Source organism: Sus scrofa, chromosome 13 (genome assembly GCF_000003025.6).
Source record: "Sus scrofa isolate TJ Tabasco breed Duroc chromosome 13, Sscrofa11.1, whole genome shotgun sequence".
NCBI lineage: Eukaryota > Metazoa > Chordata > Mammalia > Artiodactyla > Suidae > Sus > Sus scrofa.
The window spans coordinates 116,018,817-116,032,710 of record NC_010455.5 but is presented as its reverse complement, the minus strand read 5'-3'; the positions used below and the strand labels follow the sequence as shown (position 1 = coordinate 116,032,710).

The 13,894-nt window shown below is 36.3% G+C and overlaps 1 long non-coding RNA gene across 4 annotated transcripts in view; it reads right to left on the bottom strand.

Annotated features, from left to right (window-relative positions):
• Positions 1–13,894, bottom strand: part of LOC106505748 — an 842,810-nt gene that overhangs the window by 297,661 nt on the left and 531,255 nt on the right. The gene's annotated exons all lie outside the window — the stretch shown is intronic.

Sequence of the window (13,894 nt, the reverse complement as noted above, 5' to 3'; positions counted from 1 at the left end):
AAAAAAAAAAGAAAGAAATAACAATGCAGGCAACTCACACCATCCAGTTTTAAGGCATATCAAGTCCTTGGAATATCTGGTAGCCTCATATGAAAACACTGTTATTCTCAAAGACTAAGTTATGTAAACAATACATTGAGAATTTGGTGGGGAGAGGTTTGAACTCCACATGTCAATTCAAGTAAAGCTTCCTAAAAGAAATAGGTCTAGGAAGTATTCAAAAGGATATAAGACATGTGGGAAGGAAAAAGCAGAGTATCACCAGAAACAGAAAAAATAGATTAGGCCCATGGAGAACAACAGTATTTAAGTACCTGAAATGCAATCTCTGTACTATGCATTAATTTATTCAGTTACCTAATATAGTGCAATTACATGCAAGTCATTTTTCTGGGCACTGAACATATAGCAAGACAGCAAATCCCTTATCTTGTGGTGCTTCCACTCAAGTTGGGAGCAAACAAAGTAAAATTTATGTGAAATATATGGCATGTTAGATTAGATTAATACTAAGTAGAAAAATAAAGGAGAGAAAAGAGGATGGGAGTACTGGGGTTGTAATTTAACAGTGTGCTATTTTAATACCATTTGAAACTATCAAAAAATTGATACATTTAGGGCAAAATTGCCAGATTTTTGTAAAACAATTTAACTTTAAGCTCTGTTTGCTGTATAAGATTTTCTTGTTCTTCAATCAAAGATAGCAGTTCAAGAGGGCGACTCGCTCTGTCTCTCTGTACTTGAGGCTCTCCACTGATTGCTCTGAACTGAGAATAATAGCAGAGCTCCAGCCAATTTCCAGACGGGCAAGAATCTTGGGAAAATGGATTTTTAAAAATATTATGCTCCACAGAGTCCCCACAGTTGGTGAAGAATAGCAGTGTTTCATTAGGTGGCTGAAATTCTAGCCTGACCACTAAGTGTCATTGTGGTTGCAGAACACAGATCTGGGTCAGCAAAAGAAGAAAAGAGGTGAAATAAAATGCAAATCATGAGCAAAAAGCTTCATCATACTTGATAGGTCATTTCTAGAGAATTACATGATTAAGAAACGTGAGAGAGCAGAGTAGCAGGTGTATAAGGACTTCAGAAAAACATCTTGTGTAGGGGTTTAAAATTACTTAGGAGCTTAATAAAAATTGACATCTATATGGACACTATCTCATGGTTGAAGAGCCAGGTGAAAGACTGAAAAGCCTGTAAACAAATGAAAATAAATGGCTTGCAATTCATACTGGGAGGTGTTCTCAGGGTTGGCATTTGAAGAGCTCTTATTTAGCTTGAGAGCTGAATGACTAAGCTATTACATTGGGATAAATAGATTGGGAATGAAATGTGCAAATGAACTAACCTGGCAGGAATCATTGGAAAGGTAGGGAACTTTATACCACCACAGAGTTGTTTATATTCAGATTTAGAAAAGGGCTGCATCTGAACATCTGTTTTTCAGAATATAAAGTGGTATCATGTCGTCTGGAAAGGCAGGAAGAGGCCACACTCATGCCCGGTTCAAGAAGAGTGGCTGGTACAGAAGGGAATTTGAAAGGCTGTGAGTTAGATCAGGCGATCTGATGATTAAAACTGAGGCAATCCACAAATGCTCAAAAGATATAATCACCAAGTAGATTTAAAATTACTTCTCCTGATACCCTAATGCAGACTAATAGGAAGGAATTAAGAAAGGTTAATCACAGCCAAACTCTTTCTTTCAAAAAATCGTGAACTGGGTTAGTCATTTAGACCAAGAAATGATTCCTTTCTATTTCATATTCCTATTTCAAGACCTTGCTCAAATGTCACCATGTTTTTGGCTTTCTCTGACTCCTCTCCCATACCTCCAAGGCAGAATTAATCATTTCCTGAAGTATCTTTCCATGGCATTAAAGAAATGTTTCTTTTATAGTACTAACCACACTGTATTTTAGTTTTGTTTTGATCTCTATTAGTAAGATGCAAGTTTCTTATGGACTGGGTTTAATGACAATGTATTTTGCTCCTCCAGCACCTAGATTATTGACTGTTATATTGAACTTTTAGTGAATTGAATGGTACTTTAAACATTCACTTGGGATTTAATTACCAAAGGTATCACTTGCTACCTTGATGAGGTCACACTGTGTTAAAAAGAGAGAGCAAGAGAAACAGTGAGAGAAAGAGAAAGGGAAGTATTTTGCATATTTTTCATTATGAAAATACTATCAATATATCCACTTTAATAAAAATGGCAAGGTCCAAACAATGTGTACATCTTACTACCTTATGTGTAGAATGAGAGAAAAGTAAGAATACATTCATATGTGCTATTATTTTCATTTAAAAAAATCTGGCTGGATACTTTAATTTTTTTTGTTTTTGGCCATGCTCATGGCATGTAGAAATTCTGAGGCCAGGGATCAAATCTGAGCCATAGGTGGACAATGCTAGATCCTTAGCCCACTGAGACAGCAGGGAACTCCTTGGCACTTTGAAAGCTAATTACTGTTACCTTTGGAGGAGATAATGTGATAGGAATGGTGGTAAAAGCAAAAATTTTCACTGTGTACATTTTATATGGTTTTGAATTTTTAAACGTTCACTTCATTATGTACCACCATTAAACACATTTAAAATATCTTCTAAAAACTAAACATGTAGAGAACAAAAGCAATAGCAACAATAATAATGAAAGGCTGTAGAGGACTCACTCCATGGTTAATTAATTTAAGGAAAAAGGTATTGCTAGCTATTGGTTTGTTTGTTTGTTTGAACAAAGGAACTCAATTCCACTTATGGACCAAGTTGTTGTTGAAAAAAATTTTTAAAAGTCATGGTAATCAAAATTTTTTGGAAAATCTCACTGGATAAAGGTTACTGCTTCACTCTGTTACTTCTAATTACACTACTAAGGGTAGCATGCCTTAAGAATCCTCCATCTGTCACAATGAACCCAAGACAATTCCTTAACATATTGTTAGAAAATCAATATTCTAAATAATGAGACTTGGTCTGTCCTTGAAGCAGTGAAAGGTACTAAAATAGATTTATATGAATTTTTCATTTGTCTAAATTAATTAGTGGTTTCTTCCCTTGACTTTTAAGCAAAAACTATCACATTAAAAATTATATAAATATTGTATATGTAATATATATACTTATATACATGCATATACTTCTTGAATGGTACATGTCAAAGCATAATTTTCAAGAAGCTATAAAACATAACTCACATAAATATAAAATAAGCATGTGTTAAAGAGTCATTCAACTCATTAAGGAGAGAACCAGTCAGACAATAAAGATGGTTCAAAGGAGAAATGAAGAACAAGAGTTATATAGGTATGTGAGAAAAAAATAAAATGTCTGGATGAGTGGGGTTAGATACAGAACTGGTGACTTTTCTACAGAGAAATAAAGCCAGCACCTTTGGGACTACCTTTTCTACCAGGCAGAAATCACTTGCATCTCTACCAGATAAAAATCTCCCAATAAACATTCACCTTCATAGAAAATGGGTTTTTAATCAATAATTAGTTAAAATCAAATAAAGGCAACTTTCTCTGAATAATCAAATAATGTTTGGGTTAGCCTAACAATACTCTGATATGATGTCAAAAGCACATGCCATTCTCTCTTTGCTTTACTTCCAAGTTAGGTAAGGTGACTTAACACATGTTAGTGAAAGTAAAAATTAGTGAAAGAATGGTGTAAGTTCAAGTTCCTATCTTTTCCATCAGGCTGAAGTGAAGAAGCAATTCAGAGACAGGAAACAATTATATATCAAATATTTTAAGATGTAAGCCTCTCCTAGTAGGATTCTCTCAACATAATGAGCAAAAAAAGAAAGAAAAGAAAAAAGAAAAGTGAATTGTTAATTAATGTATTTTGCTACTAATATGATGCTGAGGATAAGGACAAGGTTAATACTATGAATAAAGATGATAGTAAATCTGATCTTATTCAACAGTAAAATGCATCAATAATTTTACATTTATTCCTTGCGAGGATGAAATAACCTAATACACAAAACCACGAAGAATGGTAGAAGAGCATTTAATGCTTATTTATACTGAGGATGCAACTATAATACATGAAAATATTTCCACAAACCAACCATGTCTTTCCTTAAAGTTGAACAGCAAAGCTTAGAGCTGGGTTGTTCTGCAGTAAATCACAGGACTGATCACCAAAAGACATATTTTTGATGCATTCAATCCATCCAGTTAGTTCTCTAAATTGTAAGCAAAGCAGTTACAGAGTAAATGGGAAAGGCTTAGGCAGAGGTCTTCAGAAAAAATAAACGACCATAGCAAAACCAGGTATATGGAGCTCATGATGATAAAAAGATAATTTACAAGGAACAATATAACCTATATTTTTCCAGAAACTAATACAAAGTCATAATCTCAAGTATCACTAAGTCAGACTGTTTGGCTAATTTTTATAATAATAAATTAGCCCAGAAAAATTCTTAGAAATTTTTAGAACTTTTAGAATCTTAGAAGGCAAGTGAGCCATTCATAAGTAATCTTTTCACCCTACAACCCAGGGACTAAAGCCATAATAAGAACAACCCTATTTATCTTTGTCAAAAACACTAGCATGATGGAAGACAGTATGAGAAAAAGAATGTATGTGTATGTATGACTAGGTCACTTTGCTGTACAGCAGAAATTGACACAGCATTGTAAATCAACTATACTCAAAAAAAAAGTAAAAAAAAAATGATTTTTCTATAGCCATTTATTTTTGCTTTGTATAATATTTTAGGGTATTTTAAGTTAGAAGGTTTACAGTTGGCATAAACATTTTTATACTTCCCCATGGGAATATCAGAGATGACGTGCTTATATAGGATATTTGTCCTTTTAAAAGGAAGGAGAGCTGGTTATCCAAATATTTCTCTTATAATGGTCAGATGATCTGGTAAGGGAAAAATGTTGTGAAGAGAAGAACACTCAATTTGAATTATTTAAAAGCCCTACAGCTACTGTAGAAAAAAAAAATCTGGTCCAAATAGAAGTGTCTCCAATACTACCTACTATTTTCTTACTTATCCATTAAAAGCTAATGTATTCTTTGGGAAAAATAGGAACTAGAAAAAAGACCACTTAACATCTTCAAAGTAATGTCATCATCCTTTATATTTCTCTGTGCCTGAGGCAGACTTTTTCTTTGTTCTTTTCTCAACTGGTCCCTTAATAAAGCCTGAGGAGAACAGACTTAATTCCCATGAAGATAAGACTCTTAATTAACTAGATTTGCCAAATGAGACTGGAAAAGTAAGGTATTCAGTAGGGGTCAAACTCAAATGCCGCAAAGTCATAACTGTGACAGCAATGCAGGGAACTTTCAGTGTTTGGATTGTCTTTAGTGCTTTAATTTATATATGAGGAAAGCTCCAAGATTTTTATAACATCTGTTTGCTAGCAGTCACAATGTGAGCTTTGGGATCTCCTTATAACATATGGCAGAAAACTACATTTTTATTTATTTAAAAAAAATTTTTTTAAAGGTCTTAGTATCTGTCTTTGATTTAAAAACAAGAACAAAAGAGAAAAAGGAAAAAAAGAAAAAGAAACATTTTTGGAGAGACACTACAAAAGACCCAGGAAAATTACATAATAATTCTGGAAAAGAGCAATTTCCTTTCTTCCACTGATCTGACTGAATGGAGAATACCTTGGAAGAGCTAAACACTGGTTCAGGATAAAGCAGAAATAGAAAAGGAAAATTCTCCAAGAGAACTTTTATTCACAGAAGCAGATGGGACTGAGAGCTGCCTCTGGCAGATCCCCATTACCAAAGAGGCAGCCAGGAGCTCAAAAGCTATCAAGGAAGTCCACAAAAGAAGTACAAGAGGCAAGTCTTCATGGGAAACCAGGGAAAATAAAGTGTAGAAGCTCATCAGAAAGGAAACTATGAAAACATGGCAGGGAGTTCCTGTTGTGGCTCAGTGGAAATGAATCTAACTAGTATCCATGAGGACGCAGGTTTGATCCCTGGCCTCACCTAGTGGGTTAAGGATCCGGTGTTGCAGTGAGCCATGGTGTAGGTCACAAACACGGCTTGGATCTGGAGTTGCTGTAGCTGTGGCTGTGGCATAGACCAGCAACTATAGCTCTGATTCAACCCTTAGCCTGGGAACCTTCATATGCCATGGGGCCCTAAAAAGCCAAAAGAAGAAAAAAGAAAACATAGCAAAGTTTTCACCTATGTTGGAGAATTTCTTTAATGAAGATGAGTATATCCAAACTGAGAGGTGGTAGGCAGAGGATGTGCCACATGTACAGGAAAGTAGTTTTTTGGTCATGCAAATGAGGGTATAAAATTTGGTTTGTGACCTTGAAGATGAGAAATTGAAAGCGTCTTCAACCATTAGAACCTTAAGATAATGTATATGTCATGGGAGAATAATGGTCCCCAAATATATAAGGAATTTGAGGTATTCTTTGAACTCCCAGTCAGAGTAATTTCATCTTCTTATCTTAGTCTTCACCTATAAAATTTCATTCCGTTACCCTATTTGGTGGTCCAGAACACTATAGTGTTCAGTTAGAAGCAATGAGGTTTGGTTGCCAAGTCAAAGAAATACAGACAGGGGTCAGATTCTCGCCCTGCCTCTACCTTTCAAAGTAACCTCAGGAAACCAAATCTTAGGCACTTAATCTCTTTTCCAAATACTAATCCTCTCCTGCTTACATAAATGGTCCACAGTTTAAACAAGTATTTTGAATTCTCAAATTGAAAGATTTTCAGCAAAGAGAGAAGACAGAAACAGTTTTCAGAATCACTAAGGTTTACCAAAGGGAAAAACTATGACAAATACATGGCCAAAGATTCTAAAACAAAATCAGATTAAGGCCTTTCGCCTTATTGAATTATTAATATTGGAAAAACTGATTTCATAGTTGTTCTTTAAATGGAAAGAATGATCTTGGATCTTCTGGTACAAATTCTGCTCACTTTTTTAAGGAGGAAAAAAATTTATTCTAGCATTTAGGCTTTTCAATTTAAGTCTTCTTAAATCTGAAAGAACCCTTTGAGAGTAGTGCTATTGTGTACCAGGAGGCAGAATTTGCCTGCTGTGAGGAATTGCATGGGTGTGAGCATAGTTTGTCAATGAATAAAAATATATAACTAAATATATTTTTAAGTCAATTTTTTTTTCAGCTTTCTTTGCTTTTTGAACAGAAGAGGTTTTTTTGTTATAGACTATAATGATAATTCTTCTAAAGTTTTATCTAAATATAAAGGTTGACTTTGAAAAAGTAAAAGAAGGAGGAATATGAGGAGAGAAAAGGAAAAGAAGAAGGGGACAAGAAAGGAGGGAGAAGAGGAGGAAGAGGATAGGGAGGAAAAGGAAATAGAAGGGATCTGAAGCTTTTTCTTTTCTTTTCTTCTTTTGTCTTTTGTCTTTTTAGGGCCGTACCCATAGCATATGGAGATTCCCAGGCTAGGGGTCTAATCCAAGCTGTTACTGCCTGCCTATGCTACAGCCACAGCAATGCCAGACCTGAGCCGAGTCTATGACCTACACCACAACTCACAGCAACACTGGATCCTTAACCTACTGGGCAAGGCCAGGGATCGAACCCGCAACTTGATGGTTCCTAGTCGGATTCGTTTCCACTGTGTCACAACGGGAACTATAAGCTTTTTATTTTCAAACAGAATGTGTGATTGAATTCTAATTTTCTTTTTCTAAATTGCTTTTCATTGACATTAATATAACCGGAGGGTGAGAACATGTAATTTAAACATTGTTAGTGAAGTATGTCAATATCATCCTCCCATAAAGCAGCCATGGCTAACCTAGAAAAGTGTGGCTTGAAGTTACATCTGAAATGTCCTCTTATTTAACGCATGAAAAGGTAGAAAGAAAACCATTTATAGAGCACTTACTGAGGGCAATGAGGTCCTTTACACATGTGACTACATTTACCCCTACACTAACCTTATGAGTCTGTGATTATTGCCTCTGTTCTGAAGAGTGTACAGAGGCTCAGAGATGGTGATTCTTCAGGGTTTCATGGCCAAGAAGAGGCAGAGCCACAATGCAAACCCAGTTCAGCTGGATGCCAGAGCTTTTGCTTATCAGGCCTTCCATGGGCCTGACTGGCTTCCAGTGGACATTTGACTTCATCCAAACTTTTATATGATCACCCTCTGCTACGGGTCACAAAACCAAAAAAAAAAAAAAAAAGTATAAAAAACAATAATTCTAATAAAATTATTATAAAATACAGAAGTCTTTCACGTGAAGGAGGCACACAAGGCTTTGTGGTTCTCAAAGCCTGTACTGATAGAAATGCCTTCCCCAAACACAGATGCTTCTCATTCTGACACATATAAACTCTTCATTACATTGTAAGTAAATTTTCAGTCAAAGATAGGACCAGTCCTTGGAACCAGATAGCCATATACAACTTAGTGTTTTTCACACAAAGTATAACCTCCAAACACACTTAAGTAATACGTGGTTTATAATCCTTAGTGCTCCCCTGTCAAACTGCAAATCAAACAGCTAGGTAAAAGCCACCAGAATGGTCTTTCCTGTCCTGATCATTCCATCATTCATCCTTTTTTATTTCAAATTAATTTAATCTGCTTACACTTCTTAGAAGTTTGGAAGAGTGTAAGTCATTCTTTTATTATTACTCAGAATCAAATGAAAAAAAAATATGTCTTATCAGGAATACCTTAATGTGAAAAACCAAAGAGAATCTGGATTAAATGTGAATATTTCTGAAGCACAGTTAAAAATTGATTCCACCTTGATATACAGGACTCATGGAGGAAAGCAAGCAAGCAAGCAAGCATTGACCTCCCTCAAGAGAGAAGATAAAAAAAAAAAAAACCCTATGACTTTTCAAAACCAAAATGACAGCTGCTTCATTGTAGGACTGATTTGAGTCTCTTTCACTTAACATCCCCACCCATCTGAGTGCCTGGACAGGTAGTATCAGCATCATCACTGTGGAGTTGATGAGAAGTACACACTCTCATCCTGCCCCCACCCCAGACCTGGTGAACCAGAATCTGCATGTTAAGAAGTCCTCTCCTACCAGGTGATTCAGATACACATTTATGTACATTGATCCACTGAATCTCAGCACAGAGGAGAAAGAATCCTTTTCTTGGAGATTAAACTAGAGATAATAATTCCACTAAAAATAACAATAATGTAATTAAATAATAATAGAATAACAACAATCTCTCTAGAATGATAATTCTACTCAGTTATATCTAAAAAATAAGATTAATCTTTTTTAAAAAATGAATGGAAACGATTTCAAAATTATTTTTTTCAAAATAAGCTGTACGATTGCATTCAACTTTTTTCCTAAGCTGTTTTGTTGACATTGATATAACCAAAGGTTGGGTGAACACATTTCTGCATGTGTAAATAGGGATACTATTGCCTACCCCACAGGATCATGGTAAGAATTAAATAGATAATGTGTGAACAGTGTCTGGCATATGGCAGGCAGTCAAAAGTAGTAAGCACTATTAGTAGCCATCATTACTAGTTTTTGTACCAGAGCCCAAGTTGATTAACTGGCCAATTTCACTGGCCTCATCAATTTTATTTTCTCCCTTATCCTTCTATGATAGGATATGTGGATTTATCCATCATAACAAAACTTGATTTTATCTTCCTTAAATTTCTAGATATGTAAGTGGTAGGTCTAAAGAAAGAGAATTCTCCAAATATGACATTAAAATACTAATTCTACATTCTCCTGTGACTCCAACAGTACAATATTCCCCAGCACAATTATAATTAGGATAGGAAACGCTTCAGTTAGATGCCTTCTCATGACAAAGATTATCATCAAGTTACCATTCCCTTAGCATTCTCTCTCATGTGACAAACCCACCACAATCTATATCCATCAACACAGGTGCCATTTCTAATCCTAGCCTCAGAACTGTGAGCTGTATAATTATCACTATACCATATTAGCATTTGTGGGTTCCCCCGGTACTAATTGGATGCAAAAGGTGACATGTGTATGGATTGTGTCAAGTTGTCACACCACACAAAAACATGGTCCTAATCCCACAGGCTGTAATATCCACCTAATGATACACTCATGTCACAGAAGTACATAGCATTCTGCTGCCTGTGAAGGCTTCCTTTGCAGTGGGATGAGCTCAGGGGGATGTATGTGAATGAGTGATCACATGTCATATGAGATGATTAAAAATGAGAGGGTCCCTTTTAGAGATTAGTGGTTGTTAAATTATTTCATTCACTTGCTATTCATGATGAATAATAAATCACTCTCAGCATCTGCTGTTCTATTCATTTATTACATGAGGATGTTTAGAAGCTAATTACTCTGAGATAGCCTCCCAGCAAGAGAGGAGTGAAGGGATTCGGAATTCCAGTTCTGATTGCATTTTTATGCTGGGCCTGACATTTAGCTAGATTTTTTTCAGGGTTACTCATAGTTATATCTGGTTCCTAGTTTTCTTTCAGACTTCTGCTTAGAATGCCCTAGTGTTTTAAAGGCTGTTGGGGAGTCTTTGAAGATCAAAAGGCCATTAATCTAAACTAGCACTTCCTAGAACTGTGTAATTTTAGCCTCTATTTGGTAGGTGTCTGGAGGACTCATTTCCTTACTAAGCATCTGTTAAATTCTTCACAGAATGCACAACACAATCAGCTCTTTCTTCCAAATGTGCAATTAATCAATTCCTTCAGCCAGTGTTTATTGAGTGCCTAGTATACACTCAATACTGAGATAGTGGAAAAGAAGAATATAAGCCATTTTGGGGGCTCTAAAATCAATTCAGGGAGATAATATACATAAGATGATATGATATTCAAGAAATATCTACTGTACATGAATCTTGGACCAACTACTGTGTTAGGTACTTTTGAAAACATCATGTCATCTAAATGAATCATAACAATATTTGGTATGAATTATACCATTTTACAGATGAAGAAATTGAAGCTCAGAGATGAGACCTGTTTATGTTCAAATAGCTGCTTGGTTAAAAAACAAACAAACAAACAAACAAACAGAGACTCAAACCCCTCTGACCTCCAAGCCCAGTATGCTTTCCAAAATCCCGTATTTTCCAAACACAATATGTAAAATAATTCAGTGCTAATCTGTATGGCAAGAAAACTAAATTTTGTAGTTCATAAAAAAGGGCCTAAAGTTATCAAATAAGCCTCTATTGATATAGAACCTTTACTGAGTGAGGCTTTGAAAGGTGAAAAGGATGCAAAGGGCAGGGGAGAAAGGGAAAAACAGAAGTAAAAGCCTGGAGATGAAAATGAGAGTGGGACATAGGAAGGGCTACTCCAAACTGAACTTGAGTAGACTGTACAAATTGCCAGGGAGATGAATTGATTAGGTCTCCAAGGCAGATGGGACTAGATTTTGAGGGATCTAGAAAATTAGATAAGGGGCTATTAGACATCATACAGTAGGAAGGAGAGCTACCAAAGGATATTCCTTCCTTGACCAAATTTTAGTCAGGTTCTTCTGAGATGCCTTCTCAACTGGTCCTTAACCTTAGCCCACCAGTACGAGCAACTTTGTCCACTCCACACACTAAGAGTCTTAAACAAACTCTAACATGGCATCTATCAACCAAAGGCCATGTCCTTAGGATGACCCTAATCTCCTTAAAATGTTTGGCTGAGAAAGCTCAACCCTGCCACAATAATTCACTGTTTCAGCCAAAACCTGACTATAGATCCCTCACCTCCCTTTTCTTACAGCATTTTCTTTCGAAAACTTGCAATTATAAATCCTTTCTCTGTCCCTTGAGATTATTTTCTACATCCCAGGGATAGCTTTCTCAAGGAGCCATCTCTTTAAGATGAAATCATCAGGGAAGGTAGGGCCCACGTTGCCTGGTCTCTGTGGGACAGTAGGAGCCTAACAGTGATAAGCACCAGTTAGCAAACACAGATTGCCTAATCATGTCAACAAATACAACCCCCAGGCCTTCCCCCCCAACAAAGTTTTTACCTTTAGCACTCTCCAGCATTTAAAAAAGCCTCTCACCCTTTGTTTCAGCAGAGTCGAGTTCAGTTTGTACTGTCTTTCTCCTCTACTGCAGTAGCCTGAAAAAAATATCTTGTAATCTTTAACAAACATGCAGTTCTAGTTCTCTTTGATAGTACTGGGCAGGAGAATGACAATAAAAGCAATGTTCAGCTTAATAGCAAGAATCACTTTTCCCTTTAAAATCCTTTGGTCTCTATCACCTCCAAAGTCCAAAGAATTGAGCACAAGGTCCTTGGGTCCTGCCTCCTGCTTGCCATCCCAGTTTCATCTTTCACCTCTCTGCAACCAAACCAAGTCTTATAACCAGCTATAGTGTAAGCTTGTCCTTCCTGAAAAAGACCAAACTTGTTTTCAAAGGCTATCCTCTTTGCCTGGAATAGGAAGAATAACTACCATTTATTGAGCATTTAAGTATGGTAGGTTCTACCCTAAGAAATGTATTTTCATTAGCACCGTCCTCAGAATTTTATAAGGTAGATGGTCCCCTTCTGCACATGAGTCAACTAAGGTGCAATGAGTTTAGGTAATTTGCCTAGGGTCACTCAGAGAGTAGTAAAGCAGAATTTAACTCAGTGGATCTGAATCTCTCTCCTGAGTCAGCTTTTATTCAAGACCAAATATGTCACAATATTCCCCTCCTCCTGGCTATTTTTTCCGACCTTGTTCCCACGGCAAAATTCAAGGGACACAATCAAACTCAACTCAAGAACCCCCCACCACTTGAAATAATCCCAATCCCTCCCCTATTTTTAGAGTGTTCTATATTTGCCCTGAGTATGGCCCTTGTCATATTGCAGAGACAGTGTTTTTCATCTATTTGTGTCTCTTCTACCTTGAAGTTAGAATGTCTGGTTCATTTTCATCCAAGCCCAGTACTTGCCACAAAACACACAATATGTTAAAGTCTGTTGCATAAATGCCTGAAAGTGGAGTGAGACAAGCATGAAATAAGTAGCCAGAAAAGTTGAGGTAGTGAGGGCTTAGGTTAGTATTGGCAGTGAAGGAGAAGTGAACATTTTGACAGAAAAATCTGCAGACTTGTTGCCTTTTTGCATGGGAATATAAAGAAGGATTTTTTTTTAATTGACCTATTCAACATCTATTGAACCTCTTCTGTGGGCGTAGGACTAGAGTGAACTCCTGGATGACACTGAACCTTCCAGTGTGGTTACTGGGACAATGTTAAGACAATTGGAAGGAACAGGAAAGTCCTTCTGGAGAGGGGATTTGGTTGGGAATATGTACTGAAGATAAAGACCTGTACATCCAAAGTGATGATTTACAAAATCTTTGAAATGAACATATTTGCATTTTTCTGTTTTTATTTGACTTTTGGTTTACTTTTTTCCAACAAGAAGAAAGATATACATTTGTCAATCATAGAAGAAAAGCTCATTCCAACCCTGTATATTTTCTGTAGGTGGCAATGTAGGAAAGTAGTTTTGAACAAGCACTACTTTGGTGGCTGCATAATCAGGATTGTAGTGTTATTAGTGTTTCAAAGTTCTTACCATAAAACCCAAATGTTTGCTATTTTGCATAAATTTACATTCCAAATTGAGGGAATTTTAACCCATGTATGTGGGAGGAGGGGAAAGGAAATTAATACTGTCTGTATAATTATATTCAAACCCAAATGAAGAGGCTGTTATGCATATCATATGCAGAGTAGTTTAGTAAATCCATCAACTTAATCAAGCCCCAGGTGAAGGACAACAAGCTACAGTCAGTGGTATGCTGGTAAATGTTTAACAACTGGCTCTCTGGGAGAAAAACAGTTATGATTTGTAGAATTTGCCAGTTTCCTTGGAGAAAATATTCCCATTATGGACAATTTCAAGCTATGAATCTAATATCTCTGAACACTGAGTTGGGAG